The 18,922-nt window shown below is 31.3% G+C and overlaps 1 protein-coding gene across 2 annotated transcripts in view; it reads left to right on the top strand.

Moving 5' to 3' along the window:
• Window positions 1-4,345: 4,345 nt before the first annotated feature.
• The window catches only part of Fatp3 (Fatty acid transport protein 3), a 33,120-nt gene continuing 18,543 nt past the window's right edge, over window positions 4,346-18,922 (top strand). Inside the window, exon 1 of one of the 2 annotated variants that reach the window (XM_065512245.1) lies at window positions 4,346-4,500. The gene's annotated coding sequence lies outside the window, so the exon portion shown is untranslated. Of the gene's footprint in view, window positions 4,501-4,886; window positions 5,002-18,922 lie in introns of those variants that run through there. The other variant, XM_065512244.1, reaches the window with a different exon arrangement.

The raw sequence follows: 18,922 nt of genomic DNA, 5'->3' as shown, positions 1-18,922 counted from the left end.
TAATTTGTCACAGTTCCCATATTAAGTCCATTCCGAAAAATATTTTAACGAGTTTGGTATCTTAATAAAATTTCATACAAGTAAATTGCATATATAGACAAATTATGCCACCTTATTTGATTATGATGGGTCCATAATTTTTTATATAGAAAAAATGTTATTTTAAATTTTCTTTGTTCATATATTCATTGCTCATATGCTCGGTCTTGACCTTCTTATTTGTTAATAATTTTTTTTTTTTAATTTTTTATCATTAATAAGTTGAACACACACTGTAAGAAACCAGTTCAATGTGTTTACTAAATACTCACCCAACTAACTAGTGGACTCCACATAATATGGCAACATTTTTTATTTTACTACACAATTCTCTGAGTAAATCAATTTTTTTTGGAGAAGATTGTTGTTTTTATTGTTATTGCTGTCTCTTTATATGTACTAAGATGCCAGATACTTTTACTTAGCTGTGTTTTAAAAAAAAAACATAAAAATATCGCCATAATTTCTAATAAATTTCGAAATAACACGTAAAAAGTTCTTTGGCAATATCTCAATCCGACAAAGCGTGAAAAATAATAAAAATCAATATTAAAAAAAAATATGAATTTTGACAAAAAAAAATTGTATTTGTTGGCCATAGCACCACGCGATGGTGCTAGGAATAAAAACCTCACCCACAAAAAAAAATTTTAAAGTCAAAATTTTCTCAAATTTTTATTACGTTTTTAATTTTTTATAGTAAAACAGCGGATTTTTTCCCATTTTAAATATAGATTCAAGCCAGGTTGATGTATTTATAAAAAAAAACCTATTTTGTTTTTCTGGGTAAAAAAAAAATTATTTACAAACTTTACCGCGTTTTATGGGTGAACTTTTTTGACAATAGCGAAAAAGTAATACCATTTTCTTTTAAATAACTTTCAATGGTCTATTCGACTATGCTAGGGCCATAATCGCGAGGTGTCAAACCACACAACCTTGGAGGCCAATTTACAGGACCATTTCTCGAAATGAAGTTATTGCCAAATTTTTATTTCAATAAATCGATGGTGCGGTCGCCCTATGGCACATAGCTCCATCCTGTTGGAACAAGATCTCGCACGGATCAATGCCATCCATATTTTAAAACAAAAAATCATTGATCATGGTGCGGCAACGATCAAAAGAAAGCTTAGTTCTTTTCCTTAAAGACGTTTTTGGCCGCTTAGTGGGATGCGAGTGGGATAACTATCAAAATATTTTTGACTTTTTTTCAAAATGGTCCCTTTTTTAATTTTTTTGCTCAAAATAAAGCTTTGGTCCATTCCTCAAGATATAAAATTTTTGATTTTTAAAGAAATTCAAAAACTTTTTTGACTTTTTTTTCAAAATGGGCCGTTTTTTAATTTTTTTTGCACAAAAGAAAGCTTAGGTTTATTCCTTTAAGAGATTTTTTGTATCTTAGTGAGATGCAAGTGGTATATATATAAAATAAATGTTTTAACTCAAAAATTGTATGAGTTACAAAACTTTTGTTTGGATATACATATATTCCATTCGGATCAAAAAAGTTTTTGACTTCGGAAAAAAAATTTAAAAAAATTTTATTTTTTTTTTTGGATAGATTGAAGAAATAGCTATCTAAACTATTTGGGACACATTTTGCAAAGAACAATATGTAATAAGTTACATGGATGAGAAAAAACACCTGTTTGGCCAAAATGTTAAGTTTTGACTCCCTCTAACTCAGAGAGTTCTCGACCGATCTTGTTAAAAATTGCGTCTTTGTCTTACTATCTAAAATAGAACTAACTTTGGTGCAAATTTCATCCCGATCGGAAGACATCGATATCAAAAGTAGGTTCACATCATCCCCCATATATAAAAAATCGAGGAATTTGTGGTTTTTTGTTTATATCGCAGCCATGTGTGGGCCGATTTTATCGATTTTAAAAAGCAACCAAACTGGGACAATTTCGAATACATTGATGTATGAAACATGCATGGAATTGATTTGTGAACTACGGAAAGTTGATTTCAATGCCCATCTCTAGTGTGAAAAATATGTCGAGACTTGTAATAAATTAAATCAAGATAAATAATGCGAAAATATAATTAAAATATCATATTTAACCCTTTCGCTACATTGTATCCATATGGATACATTTTAGATTTTTGCACATAACTTCGACAATTATGAATATTTTTAAAAAATAGTCTTTGAGTCTATTTTTGGAATATATTTAAAGATGTTTACAATTTATTTTATTGAATTATCGCTATTCGTGTTCGATTTATAGCAATTTGAAAATGTGTGAAAATTGATTTTTGAATCCAACATTTTTTTTTTTAAAAAGTGGCTTCGATTTTTTGCATATAAAATTTGTAAAAACTATAATTTTGTAATAAAAATTATTTAGAATGCTTAGAAACATATTAGGGAAATATAAAAATAAAAAATATTTAAAAAAAAATCATTGGGGGCTTCAGGATAAGCTTCCAGGACTAAAAATTTAATTTGGTATAACGGATAAACCAGGACACGTAGGACCTTAATATTAATATCAGTCAATATTGATATCAATACCAACCAAATGATAAACTTAAAACATCTATTAACACCTCCAGTTAAAACTTGTAGCGAAAGGGTTAATATTGATTTTCACCTTCGTAAGAAGGGTATATTTTGTCATTCCGTTTGTAATTTCCACAATATAATTTTCCGACCCTATAAAGTATATATATTCTGGATCCTTATAGATAGCGGAGTCGATTAAGCCATGTCTGTCTGTTGAAATCAACTTTCCTAAGCCGACAAATAACTTACATACACTATTCATACATCAATATCACCGGAATTCTTCCGGCTCGAGAAAATCGGTCCACAAATCGCTGAGATATAAGAGAAAAAACCAGGACAACCTCGATTTTTGACCTATATCTGGATTACTAAGTCATTAATATTGTTACGTTTTAACCTTTTCAAAACTTTTGATTGCAAATAAAAGCCGTTTAGTAGTTTAAAAATTGTAACAACTCTTTATTTATTTAAAATGTACAACAACAGAATTAAATAGTCACTCAGTGTTTTTTTATACACGTTTATAAATTTGCAGAAATACAGACACAATTTATAATGTACACGAATTCACTTGAAAAACACAGCACACTTTAAGGCACTCAGTTGATGTTTATTCGAATAGCGTCTCTGATAAACTCACTAACGACTGCAACCTCTGCCACTATTTATAACGCTGCCATCTGCATTCTAGATTTCTCTTTAACTGTCTAGAGGTTTCTAATACATACGCCATCTGTGGTGTACTTTCTACAATGTTCTTTAACTGAATATTCGAATTCGAATATACGGTCGCAGCAAACAGCGTTGCCAACTTACGATCAATGGTCAACTGAAAGCTTTTATTCAATGTTAATAAGTCCCCTTTTACAATGCAGAAATTGAAAGGCAGACATTTTTCTCATTCTCTTTTGAACTAACCTAAACCTTTGTAAAACACACTCTACCTCTTCAACCACTCGCCAACAAACTTCGTCTGTCTGCCTTTCAATTTCTGCATTGTAAAAGGGGTCAAATACCCACAGATATGTTACAGTTTGCTATTAAATCAGTTTGCTACTTTTAAATCAGCCGTTAAAATCGTTACATTTGAATTCAAGTACATTTTCGTAACAATATATACAACATGGATATCTAATGATAGATACTTCAAAGACCTTTTTGCGACGTAATAAGACCATAGTAAGTTGTACCTACAATGGGTCTAAATCGGAAAAAATATTTTTAACCCGAATTTTTTTTTTTCACCAAAAATTTTTTTTCGCAAAATATTAAAAAAAAAAATAAAAACATTTTAAAATTTAAAAAAAAAACAATTCGAAAAAATGTTTTTTTTTTTCCAAAAAATTAAAAAAATTTATTTTGTTTACCTAAAAATATTTATTTTTATTTTGAAGTATAATTTGGTGACGGGTATATAAGATCCGGCACAGCCGAATATAACTCTCTTACTTGTTTTCAATCAATGTCAATTCCCGAATAAAAATTCAGTCAATAGTACCCAACATTGGGGACAAATCCCCAAGTCTGGCAAGCTTGTCAACGTATTATCTCTTGCCCCCAAAATATTATATACGTTTCACTCATTTAAATTTTCTCTCCATGCGGGTACAACAACAACAACACAACAAGTACTAGAACAACTAGTTGTTACTAAATAGTATTATCAACAACAAAAAGCTTACAAAGTAAATGTATCGTTAAGCAACGGCTAGAAGAACATCATAATCATCAAGTCAGTCTATACGGGAGAGTCGTTAGAAACGGCTGGTTCAGCTGTTTGTTTATGGAAGAAACCTGTGGAAGTGAATAATCAAAAAAAAAATAATAAAAAAAATTACACAAATCTGAAAAAATAAAAATTAAATTGAATGAATACAATTTTTAAATAAATTTATTACAATTGATTAATATAAATAACAATACAATACAGAAAATAAAAGGTATTTTTTTTGCATTGTGTTAAAGTAATAAAATAAATTTAAGTAATACATAAATATGATTAAATAATGAAAGAAATAATATTGTGAAAATAAAGTGTATTAAAGAAAATTATGGTGGAATAAACCATAAACCAAGTGCAACAATAACAACAAAAAAAAACAACTGATAAACGACAGCATTTTCATATCTAGTTGAATGAAGCGACGTAACGTCGTCTATGGGGAGCAGAGAGTTTTTCCCCACTTTTTTTTCTTTCATCAATGAATTTGTTGTATAAAAAATAAATTTGCAACTGCAACACTAAAGCAAAACAGTGAAAATCATAATATAAATAAGTGAATTCATTAATAAGAAACTAATAGAACAATTGGAAATATTAATTTTATATTTTATACTAATAAGTGCTTAAAATCAGTTTTTTAAAAAAAGATTTCTAAAAAAAACAACATTTAAAGTGTTTAATCTATTTGCTAATTCGGTCATAAAACGTAAGGCAACACGTAAGCAAATTGTTTTGCAGTATTTTTAGCTTATTAACAAATTAAGTAGGTACAAACATATCTTAATTATGATATTGATAAAAAAAATATGGAAAATTATTTTTGAAATATTATCAATAAATGGGTGTATTAATTAAATACATTTCCTTCCCTGTTTCTGAATCCGGTTGTAAACATAAATGTCTATCTATTTCTTAAAAAATCTATGAAACCAACCTTAATTGTTCATTAGTTCTTAAGTGTTTATTGTTTTCACAAAACATCAAATAATTTTGTGTCAACTAGCAACGAAATTGCAAAATTTCAGGTCTATCTATTAGTGCATGACTTACAAATGCGGGATTTTTTCCAATTTTTTTGGTATTATTTTGAAACATTTGTACAATAAAACTTATTCAAAGTATTAGCCATTGTTAGCTAAGAACTTTTTTTGGCAACATATAGATTCCGAGCCAAAAGAACTGCTCATGTTTTGAGGCCAAGATCGAATCAAGTCAATATCGAATACTCTATTCCAAAACGAAGGGTATCCCAGAGAGAGCGTTCTGCATTGATCGAAACAAATGGTAGTCGGACGAGGCAAGGTCTGGACTAAAAGGGTCTCCGACCAATATTTCGATATGTTACGAACAAAATAAATTTAATACATTTTGAAATCGATGTCTTTCGATCGGAATGAAATTTGCACCAAGATTAGCACTATTGAATATTAATTCAGACAGAAGTTTTTAACAAGATCGGTCAAGCACTCTCTGAGTTAGAATTTGACATTTTGGTCAAACAGGTGTTTTTTCTCATCCAAGTAACTTATTACCTATTGTTCTTAGCAAAATTTGTCCGAAATAGTTTAGAGAGCTATTTCTTCAATCTTTCGAAAAAAAAAACAAAAAATGTTTAACATTTTTTTCCAAAATCAAAAACATTTTTAACTTTCTAAAAAATTGGCCCTTTTTTCTCAAAAGAAAGCTTACGTCTTTTACTTGAAGAGCTTTTTGGGGGCTTAGTAGGATGCGATTTGGATATATATGAAAATACATACATGTTTTGTAACTCAAAACATGTATGTTGACTTTGTATGAAAAACTTTGTTGACTTTTTATACCCTACACCACCATAGTGGGGAGGGTATTATGCGTTTCTGCAGATGTTTGTAACGACCAAAAATATTAGTCTAACATCCACCTTAAAGTATACCGATCGACTTAGAATCACTTTCTGAGTCGATTAAGCGATGTCCGTCCCGCAGAGTACAGGTCGCAATTTTGAAAATATTTCGATGAAATTTGATACATATTATTTATTCGGCTCCAGGACCAAGCCTATCGAAACTGGCTGAAATCGGTCCATTATTTCACCTAGCCCCCATACAAATGTCCTCCCGAAATTGGACTTTATCGGTCATAAATGTTTAATTTATATATGTATCTCCACAAATTCCGCTCCAAATAAGTTTTATATACACAAAATTCATGTCACCAAATTTTGTAACGATCGGTGTATAATTAGTCATAGCTCCCATATAGACCCGCTTCCGAAAATCACTTTAACGTGCATAAATCGCTTAAAAATGTTGGTATACTCACAAAATTCAACATAGTAAACTTTCATATAGACATAAATCACACGACCTAATTTCATGGTGATCGGTCCATAATTGGTCATAGCCCCCATATAAGGCCCACTTCCGAAAATTACTCAAAAATATAAATTATTGAAATTTTAAAAGAAAAATGTTTATGCTCTTTTACTTAGTGTAGGGAATTTTAAATTTTTTTTTATGGTCGAGGTTTGCCCTTAATAAACGAATGTTGGATTTTGGCCATTCTCACCCCCCAGTTTGGTGAATATTAGTAAAAAAATCATACTGAAAATTTTAGGTAAATCGGTTGGGGTTAAGACGTGCCGCAAGCCGTCTGAAGTTTTGAGATGCATTTACAAGGGGAAAAAATGCATTTTTTTCAGTTTTTGTAAAAATTTTGCCATTAAAAAAATACTTTTGCAATTTTGTTTAAAAGAATTGAAATGTGTACATAATTGTCGTTCTAATGAGACATAAAAAACAGAAATTGGTCAAAAAATGTTAAAGTTATTAAAAATTCGCCAGGCCATTAACGTGTCTCAGGCAAATAGAACAAGAAATGTAGGAACAAAATTAATATATTTTGATAAATATTAAAATAAAAGCTCATTTTTACTTAAAATATATCCATATTTACTTGTATATGAGTTTTTGTCTTCATAGGATATCGCTAACCTATTCCCAGGTAAGACCAAAAAAAAAAATTTTAACGGCAGTTTCAAAACTCAATTTTCAAATTTTTAAAAATTTTGTTAAACAAATTTTGGAATTTTTTGATCATCACATGGGGATGTATTGTATAATAGGGAATAAAAATGTGAAAAAATTATGAAAATATCTCTTATAGTTTTTCCGTACCTGCGATTTAAATTTGGAAATTTTCGAGAAAAACCAATTACTTGGTAATTTTTTGGCGAATGAGGTCTATACTGTTATGAATTTTAAGTAAAACCTTAAATCTTGAAGGTCAAAGGTCAAATTTTTCAATATTTGGAATTTCTAATTCAAAGATATAGAAATGTTATTTATTTTTGGGCCGATTTTGATGAAGCTAAAGAAAAATATAACATAAAAATATAACTCTAGGGTTTATAATAACAGCATAAGAATAGAAATTAACCCATTATGGCACTTGGGGTTAAAATGACCCCAAACTTTTAAAATCATAATTTTTTTATGGTTTAGAAGTTTTGATGTGCCTTCACTAACAACAGAGAGTGATCGCTTTAAATAATGAAAGATTTATCATGCATTTTTTTAAAAACACAGTTTTTCAGGAGGCACATACACAGCACTATAAGAATAGACTGGTTTTTTGAGTGAATTGAGTTTAATTGTCTATTAAATAGTATTGACGGAGGGGTTGTATATAGTTCGTTACTTGGAAGCATCAATAGGAAATATCTCTTTTCAAAACATGGACCAGAAAGAGATAAAAAGCGATAAAATTTGTTTTAAAGATAAGAATTTTTTATTTGTATGACCACAAAAATTCTAATATAAAATATAAACATAATTTGTTCTTAATTATAATTTGATACAATCTGACTCAAGGACTAACGCTATTGAAAATGTACTTAATTGGTCCATGTTTTCATCTATGTCCTACAAATATCCTTCCGGAATAAACTTTAATGCTTATGGATGTAAAATACATTGCTATAAATGTAAAATTCAGCACAATTTCCGAATTTGGACTATTTCTGAAAATAAATTTTAATCTCTGCGAGTAGTTTTGATTCCATTTATAATTTCTATTGTATATACATATGTAGGGTATTCGTTTGTAACTTGTTTTGTTTAGACATTAGATTTCCTACGGATCAACATGTGGAATATATATATCAGATATATATATGGGATATCAGCAAAATATTTTTGGCTGTATCTGAGATACCAGACTTTCCAATGATGTAAAACGCTGCTAAATGTATATATGGCTACCAAGTCTTGACTCGTATCTGGAATATTGACGATGACTATTGACTTCACATACGCCTAAATGATTTAGGCTAGCAGTTAACAGGTCCGGAACGCGACATTGATGCTCGAAGTACATAGAACGCTGATTTTCAAACAATACTGAATATAAATATAATTAACGTATAGTTATTTGAGATCTGTGCATCAAAAAATAAATAAAATAATACCCTCCCCACTATGGTAGTGTAAGGTAAAAAAACATTAAATGAATCATCCAGTATTAACTATGCTGATCAAAGGTCCCTTCGTTGACTTTAAATAGCTTGAAATTTGTTGATGCGATTAAATTAAGATTAATCATTGAATGTTAGTTTTCAGTTCTAGATTATTTTGTTTTTATTGCTAGTTTATGTGACCTAATAAATGTGTAAACCATAAATTAAATTATGTATTAAAACAAACATATAATGGATTATTCCAGTGCTAATCTATTTATTATTTGTCATTTAATCTTAAAGTCAAAATCCGGCTCCTTCTCTCTAAAACTGCGGTATTGTTTTTATTATTTTGAAACATTTGTACAATATGAATTTATTCAAAGTATTTGCCATTGTTAGCTATGACATTTTCCCATCTTTTTGGCAAAATATAGATTCCGAGCTAAAAGAACTACTCATCTTTTGAGGCCAAGAAAAATCAAGTCAATATCGGATACTATGTTCCAAAGTGAAGCGTATCCCAAAGAGAGAGTTCTACATCGATAGAAACAAATAGCACGGCACGGCGTGAGGCAAAACTACGCAACCACATCATTCTAAATACTTTTTAGCAGATATTGCAACATGTGGCCTAATGTTTTCATGATGATATTCCAATTCAAACGAATCGGTTGCGTTCGGTACAGTTTCCCTGTGTTGGTCTGGCCATATTTCAGCAGCTCATAATAGATAGGACCCTTTTGGTCCCACCAAATACAGAGGATTACCTTGGCGTCATGGATATTTGGCTTTGGTGTCGGCTAGTTGTCAGGGCTTCACTTACGATCTCTTAAGCTTCAGGTTATCGTAATTGATCCATTTTCATTGCATGTTATGATTCGGTGCAAAAATTATTTTCTTTTATAGTGTTCAAGTTGCATTTCAGACATGCCAAATCATTCCAGGTACTTCTCGGCTTCATTTCGTATGGTACCCAATTTCCTTGTTTTTGGATGAATACTGCTGATTGCAAGCGTTTTGAAATTGTTGCTTGAGTAGCTCTCAATGATTTTGCAAGCTCTTGTTGAGTTTTACAACAATCTTCATGTAGTAATGTCTCCAATTCTGTGTCTTCAAACTTCTTAGGCTGACCTGGGCGATCTTTAGCTTCCGTGTCAGAATCACCACTTCTGAATGGCACAAACGATCTCTCGCACGTTGAAAACGATGGAACACATTCACCAAAAGCTTTGGAGAGCAATCGTTGTGCTTCAGCAACACTTTTTTCAAATTAAAGTGAAGCTTTGTTGGTACAATATTCGACATTTTCGAAACAAAAAATTCTGTTGTTTACTAGGGTATTCAATCGGTTAGTAATTGTCGGATGAGAACATGATAATAGACGAAACTGGAGCCACTACTGAAACGAGTTTTTATTAGAATTTATTGAAATTATTAAAAGTATTTAAAATCTAAAAAGTCCAAAAAGGACTCCAATGGTATAATGAAGGATTTTATATGCTTAGAAAAAACTAAAAAAATAACTGACAAATTGGATATTCTTTATCATGTTTTACTATCGATTTCTCCAACATCTACAATCAGCGAGAGAGTTTATTCCAAGTCGAGTTTTATTAAAACTAAAGAAAATTATTTAGTTTTTCGTTGAATTGTTATGTTTTGTTTATTTTTTATGTTTTTTGTTCTTATTATTAATAAAATACTTCAATAAGTACACAAAATTCGGGATTTAGTTTCAGTTTAACATTTAAATAGAAATTATTCGGTTAATCGAATAATTTAAAATTAACCGATTAAATCTAAACCCCGATTAATTATTTGTTCGATTAACCGATTAAACCAGAAACCCGATTAATTGAATACCCTATTGTTTACACTATAATGTTCAGTAACTATGTGAGAATAAATTGCAGATATGTACCCTTCAAAATGACTTATAAGTTATTAAAAACAACGGCGTTCAAAAGATACCTAAATCCCCATTTTTTAATTATACACCCAATATTTTCAAAAACATTGTTAATTTTATTTTTATACTTAATCGTAGTCTATAAGGAATTTGTATTTCCATTGACTTAATAAATGAAATGAAATATGTAGTTTGATGTAAAAATCTTTTACAATGCCATTTGCATGCTTCTTTCAAATAAAAAAAAAACACAATAGGTATCTTGGCAAATGTTTTGCAGCTAAATTGTGGTTGTCGACCTTGACAAACCACACTTAACACAATTTTAGTACCATTTGAATTACAGGTATATAATTTATAAATGCATTTATGTTAAACAATTGTACTTTGCTTCCGATTATTTCTAATTTTAATTTGTTTTTATTCTGCATGATCCATAGATCAATGAGTTAATTTAGCACTGTCTTACGCATTGAAATCATTGTTTGTACTTTGAATAATAGTGCTGGCAAAAGTATTGAATAATGGGTAGATACTTGATTCGAACAAGTAACAATTCCTTGAAAAAAATTCGACAATTCTATCTAAAACACAAAGCTGTCTAATATAATCGTTTTTTTTATAAAATAAACAAATTTAATGATTTTGACAATAACTAATTATTTTAACACTCTGGCTTTTAATGACGTATGTATACCACTACGTAACATTGAGCCAACTAAACCAATAATCAAGAGAATGCCAGAGATACAAAACTCGTAGAACAGAATCATTTTTTATTTGTTTGTTTTTATAATTGTTTGTATCTATGAATGTATAATCCAAAGGCCAACAACAAGTGGTTGTAATTTAAATAACATTGCATGCAAGTTGTTCTCTGGCTACTCACTCTTCATACAAGTGCAATTAGTTGTCGCGTGTGGTGTGATACTTTGGGACAGAGACAGATAAATAACAATGAATAAATACCGGTAAATTGGGTGTAATTATAATTTAAATTTATGAATACAGGTTGATTTGAATGAAATCGTTTTAAAACTTTAGGAATTTCTTAAATAGTATTCCAAAACTTTCGGAATTTGTTCAATTAAATACTACATATGGACTTTGTTTCTTTACATCGTCATATTTTGGTTGTGAAAGTGTTAAAATAGAGATAATATTTATATAAATTGTTATCAGTAGATAAACTTCGAGTACGAGTACAATCATTTGCTTGACTTTCATTCTTACACCTGGCTAAGTTAATTTATTCTATAAATGTTTGCAGTTTTCTGGATAATTTGACAAATTTATTTCACACCTGTCGCGCGTTGTGTTAAGTGTGATTGCCACAGGTCATATCGGAAAGTGTTGGTTATGTTAATTGTATTCATATTATTTGTTGTGTAATAATCCTAAGGAGAAGGAACTAATACAGAACAATTTCATTGGGAATTGTGAGAATACTCTGAATACTGATATCCAAAAATGTACGGATTTCTGGTGTTGCCTTTCTTCAGTACAGGATCGGGTGATTACTAACATATTATTCCGAACAGCTGCGATAATACGTTCAATGTACAATGTATGGCCATGACTCACTAACTGGGCAGTTTGTCACAAGCAATAGCTACGGATTTCTGGTGATGCCTTTCGTCGGTACAGGATCGGGTGATTACTAACACTATATTCCGAACAGCAACGTCAATACGTTCGGATGCAGAAGGATTTTTCGGAATCTCTATATTGAACAGTTGCCGAAGCTCCTGTACTGAACAGATAACCGAAGTCTCTATATTGAACAGTTGGACGAAGCCTCTGTCTTGAACATTCGACCGAAGTCGCTGGTACAATGTATTCATCGTCAACCGAAAAAAATGGGTTGACCGATTTGTATCAGTATCAGATACTTATCCACGTTACAATTTTCCATAGGGAAAATTGAAGGACTTAGTAATCTGCTTGTTCTTTGCCTTATAAGTCTTGGTTTTTAATATTCTCAATATACCTGGAACTTGGATGTCAGATCATCTCTGACCCACAAGAGTATACTCTAGTGCCAAATTAATTAATAAGTTCATCTATTTAGATTCTTGTTATACACTTCACCTTCGTGAGAACGGTTATATAAGTTTGTCATTCCGTTTATAATTTCCACAATATAATTTTCCGTCCGTATAGTCTTAAACAATCCATTTAATAACTCTTCTTGCCAACATCTCCAATACTAAGTTTCTTATAGGAATCCACTTGTCTCTATCTAAACTAAACATTTACCTTCATTTTTGGGATGCATTGGACGCTCTTGGATCTCATGTGGATTGGTATCGTTCCAAATTTGACAAATTTGTTTGCAACGTTCCCATGAATTATTGTTGATTTGTCGAATAAATAACGTTCTTGGATCTCATGTGGATTGGTATCGTTCCAAATTTGTTTGCTGACATACCCCTAAATTATTGTCGATTTATCGAATAGTCGAATAAATAAGGGCCTATCATCGACCTATAGCGCTCGCCGTTGACGGTGATGGCCTGACCAAAGTCGTTCTCAAAGAAATATAGATCGATGATGCCGCACGCCCAAAATCCACATCAAACAGTAACATTTTCGGGAAGCATCGGACGCTCTTGGATCTCATGTGGATTGGTATCGTCCCAATTTGACAATTTTGTTTGCTGACGTACTCATTCATCCAGAAATTGGCCTCATCGTGTAAAATGAGCGAAGCGCGCGGAACATTGCCCGAACAGAACACCCATTTTGATAAGAAAATTTGATCATTTGCACATTTGACCCAACTGCACATCGTTGAAGATCAGCACTCACTTATGACTATGGGTACAAAGAGTCTATTTTGAGCTAGAGCATGTGAAATGATCCTGTGATCTTTACTTATTAATGCCATTCATTCTTCTTCATATAGTTGTTCCATGTCTTATTATGATTTCTTTAATTAATTTGAATTTTTCCCATTTATTACAATTACAAAAGAAGTATTGCTTCTAAACATTCGCGTTAACATATTTCACGTCTTTGATCTTTTCAACGTGATATTCATTTGAAGTAAAGAAGCGCTATAAATTTGAATCATCTCTTATTACTAAGTGACGGAACCAAATAGAACGAGAATAGAAATAAATTCAACTGAAACCACTTAAAATAATAAAAGAATAAACACAACAATTTCACATAATAATCCCCCATATTTTAATACTTAATACAAAATAAAATAAATAAATAATACAGAAAAACTTTTATCTTCTATTAAGCTTAAAAGCAAAATTGCCAATCAACAACCTTAACATTGAACCGAACACCAATTTAGACATTTTCACTTAAATTTATGTACAAATGAACAAGTATTTCAATTAATGGAAAGAAAGACCTCTACGGAAAACACACTCAACTCAATTCAAATCTATATTCATGTGTTCACTCATGTGTACATATCAATTTTGTATCTTGTAAGTAATATTTTCATTATTATTTTGTTTTTTTCGTATTTGCTTTTCGCTCTATTGTATATTATTTCTTTTTTTTTCTATTGTATTATTCTATGCATGTTTTGTTTTCTGTAGAACCCCAAAAGTCAAGTCTTTATGGTTTCTAATTGTTAGTTGTTATTACTTATCATCATCATCATAATTATTATGCCACACAGCGCATGTATAATTTACTTTGGCGCGCAAAACAACCAACACCCACAGTATGCGTTACGTTGTTTAGAATGGATTCAAGGTGTTTTTGGATTTGAAATTCTTTTGATTCGATTTAAAAACAATGTGGCAACTTTAAATACGCGCATTGTATGTAAATCACGCATGCGATAGTGATCGATTTGTTGTTTGTATTTTCTTATGCGTTAGAACTTGGCAATGGTGTTTGATATTGATTTTAGGAAATTTTTATAAATTGTCAACAAATTGTTAGTTTTTGGCTTTCGATTTCATGCTAATGTAAAATTCTACGGTCAGGGTTACATTAACTTATCGGTTAATTAAAAGTAATTGCGTTTATCCAGTAAGCGTTTTTAGTTTTCCATAAAACTTCTGTCAGTAGTGACTAATTTTTGCATGATCATGTAATATTTAGTTTTTAGATTAGACAATATCTAGTACTATTGTCCACATTTACTTAATATAATTCTAGTTTTAAATATTATAATTTAAAAAAAATCGATTCACTTAATGTTACAATTGTTCTAATTCCACAAGTGTGCATTCAAATTTTACTATATTTAATATGACATAATTTTGTATGAACTATTCATTCGTAGTATTCGATTTTATGTTTATTCATTAAATGTACAGTGGGGCAGAATAAATATATGTATTTTGAAATAAATCTATCCACCCATTCATGTTTTGACTACGGACTCCAGAAACAATTTTAATAAAATTGTAGACAAGGTATGATGAAATTTGAATTTTAAAATGCTTATAACTCAATAACTATAAGAGACAAATTGCACACGGCAGTATGTTTTTTATAGGCATAATCAAGCACTATCAGAATATATAATAAAAGAATATAAAAGTTTTGCTTTTCGACAAACCAAAAATTCGCAAACGTTTATAAATTTTGCATATCCTAATTTGAGACCCCACAGCGACGCTTCAGAAGTGACATAAGCTCGAATACTAATCTGCTAACAATTAGAAAACAAACTGAAAAGTATTCATTATTATGGTATTGACAAGACAATGAAAACTTACCCCCTGTCTATACCTGATAAATTTGTATCATGATCAAAACGTCAAAATGGTTGTCATTAGTATTATTGTTTCGTTATGACAAAATTGTTAGTGATTTTGCTCAGACAACTTTGTCTTGACAACAAACGTCATTAATTGTTGTGATAAATATTTGTGAAGTATAGACAGGGGGTTATGTTTAATTAAAACAATTTTCTGGGACCTTTACTGATTCAAATCCTGGAGGGCCTTTTGTAGCGAAAAAGGATCTTGTCATCTTCGGCCGCTGTCCCGAGTTATATCCAGACATCGAGCGACAGCTGGACTACTAGCGGGAAAGGAACCTGAGCCTAGACTGAAATGGGCCCTGCGTAGCTTTGACCCATATAAATCTCCGAGCATTATTCCGGTTGATCTGCAATGATATGAGGATTTAATCATACCCTGGTTGACCTGCGTAGATTGGTCATATATTCCGGAGTCCTGGACCAGATGTACTGTAGCCTTCATCCCTAAGGGAGAGAAGGCTTCTTATAATAGACCTAAGGACTTAAGGCCCATTAGTCTATCGTCCTTCCTCTTGAAGATCATGGAAAGGTTAATTGATCTGCACCTTGGTTTTTTCTTTGTCTCAGCATGCCTACATGAAGGGCAGATCTGTTGAGACGGGTTTACATTCGCTTGTGGGATTTGTAGATAAATCACTCGAGCACAAATAATATGCATTGGTGGCCTTGTTGAAAGGGCCTTTAACAATGTGACGCCAGAGACAATTCTTTCGGCTTTAGGCGGTATAGATATAGATCAGTCTATTATCTGCTTCATAGGTAGACTTCTGACCAATAGCGTCATTATTTCTTCTATGGGGACTGCTACTATCTTTAGATTAACGAACCGAGGCACAACACAGGGAGGAGCCCGAATATGCGAGAGCATCCAAGGCGGCTATCGCTATGTATGCCTGCAGAAGGGCCATTGGGAAGACCTGAGGAATAAGCGCTAGGAATGCGAAATGCCTTTTTGATATGGTGGTAAAGCCCATACTAATGTATAAAGCACTAGTATGGTGGAAGGTTCTAAGTATATCCACCTACTGTTGGATGATTGAAGGAATCCTGCGAATCTCTGCACTAATGAATACGTGCTCTGTTCGTTATGATGCACTGGATACCGGCACTGGATATTGGCCATAAATTCGGTGGTTGGGCTAAGTACTGTAGGACTATGGAGGTCTGGTACCTGTTAAAATTAACTACTGCACTTCCTTAGTCTTTATCGACAGGCGCTTCTCTGTATCATTGGTGGGCGAGTCACTTTCTTCTATGGACACGCTTGTCATCTATACAGATGGCTCCAAGTCTGCGGTAGGGGTGGGTGGTGGCTTCTATATTCCCCATTTTCAAAAGGTGGTGTGTTTCAGGCTACAGGATTAATGTAGTGTAATTCAAGCTGAGACTGCGACAATAGGTAGTCCTTTTTTGCATGTCCTAGCGGATCTATCTACTGGGGATGTCAGGATGATGGATTCGTTCATTCATGCGTCAGGTTGGCTAGGCACTAAACCCATTTCTGACATGTGAAGGACCTCTTGAGGACCTTAGCATGATCCTTAGGGTATCACAAAGTGAAAAATTCATGGACCCAAGTGAGCTGGTTAATACTGTGTTCATTTATAACCTAACTTAGTGACACAGTATTTTATTTTTTGTAACTGCTACATACGACGATGCATTGCACCAATTATAGGTTCAATCGTTCCCTTTGAAATATTCGGGACTTTAGTTTCACCTTGAAAAACATCCAATTTAACAATGAAAACAATTTATTTCATAAGTGTACATATCGCTCATTTGCTGCAACAACGTCATATTTAAAAAAAAAAAACATTTTACTATTTCTTAAATAAATTTTCAACAAATCATGCGATTTCAGAAATAAAACCTGATTTAAATAATAGATATTAATATCTTTCTAATCTGTATTTAACCCAAATTTTTACTTGTCAAATATACGAGAAATTTAATTCAAAAAACAAGTAAGAGAGCTATATTCGGCTGTGCCGAATCTTATACACCCTTCACCAAATTATACTTCAAAATATAAATTTTAAATATTTTTAGGTAAACAAAAATGTTTTTTTTCCAAAGTTGTTTTTTTAATTTTTTGGAAAAAAAATTTTTCCAATTGTAATTTTAAAATTTTTTTCTTTTTAAATTTGGAAATTTTAAACATTTTTTTTTGGTTTTTAAAATTTTTTTTTTTGTGAAAAAAAAATTTGGGTTAAAAAATATTTTTTCCGATTTTGACCCATTGTAGGTCCAACTTAATATGTTCTTATATACGTCGTTGCAAAGGTCTTTGAAATATCTATCGTTAGATATCCATATTGTCTATATTAATGACTTAGTAATCCAGATATAGGTAAAAAATCGAGATTGTTCTGGATTTTTCCTCATATCTCAGCCATTTGTGGACCGATTTAGCTGATTTCACATTCTCGAAAGCATGTCTAACAGATTTATTGAAGATTTGGATCCCGAAGATATCTGGGGTCTTCAGAAAATTAATTTCAACAGACAGACGGACATTGCTTAATCGACTCCGCTATCTATAATAATCCAGAATATACATATATACTTTATAGAGTCGGAAAATTATATTGTGAAAATTACAAACGGAATGACAAACTTTTATATACCCTTCTCACGAAGGTGAAGGGTATAATAATTGTCTTTTTTAAAACTGATAAAACTATATGAAATACTAAAGAACGGCACATATTTTGTATTACTCAGTTCAAAACACCCGGATTTTGAGTTATGACGTTGTTGCAGCAAATAAGCGATATGTATATTTAAATAAAACAAAACTGAAACTAATTCATTGAATTAAAATAAATTGGAAACAAAAATTACACAGTGATGTAAAAGTGAAGAAATAAATATGCAGAGGTTCTCATGTATGAATTAAATTTTATTGGAAAAGTACGGAAATACTTCCAATAGAGACTTCCGAAATTTGACAAAATTTAATCTTTCGAATTGGCTGTCATTTATTTTGTTTTGCCCAATCACCAAGGACAGATATAGCGTTCAACAACTAGTGATAAAATTGTTTTATCATCACAAACCCATTTCTGATGAAAACAAAATTGTCGAATTTGGCACCATTTCAATCCACATGAGATCCAAGAGCGTGAAATGCTTCTCGAAAAAGTCACTGTTTGGTATAGATTTTGAGCTGATGGCGTCATCGGTCCATATTTCTATGAGAATGAGGCACAGTGGTATAGAAAACAAGTAAGAGAGCTATATTCGGCTGTGCCGAATCTTAAATACCCTTCACCAAATTATACTTTAAAATAAAAATTTTAAATATTTTTAGGTAAACACAAATTCAATTTTATTTTTCCAATTTTTTGGAATTTTTTCTCGAAATTGTTTTTTAATTTTTTTTAAAATTTAGTGAAAAAAAAATGTGGGTTAAAAAATATTTTTTCGATTGTAGGTCCAACTTACTATGGTCTTATATACGTCATTGCAAAGGTCTTTGAAATATCTATCATTAGATATCCATAATACAGATATAGGTCAAAATCTTGTGTAGAACAACA

Source organism: Calliphora vicina, chromosome 5 (assembly GCF_958450345.1).
Source record: "Calliphora vicina chromosome 5, idCalVici1.1, whole genome shotgun sequence".
Classification (NCBI taxonomy): domain Eukaryota; kingdom Metazoa; phylum Arthropoda; class Insecta; order Diptera; family Calliphoridae; genus Calliphora; species Calliphora vicina.
Note: the sequence above shows the minus strand (reverse complement) of the source record. Positions and strands in the feature narration are given on the sequence as shown.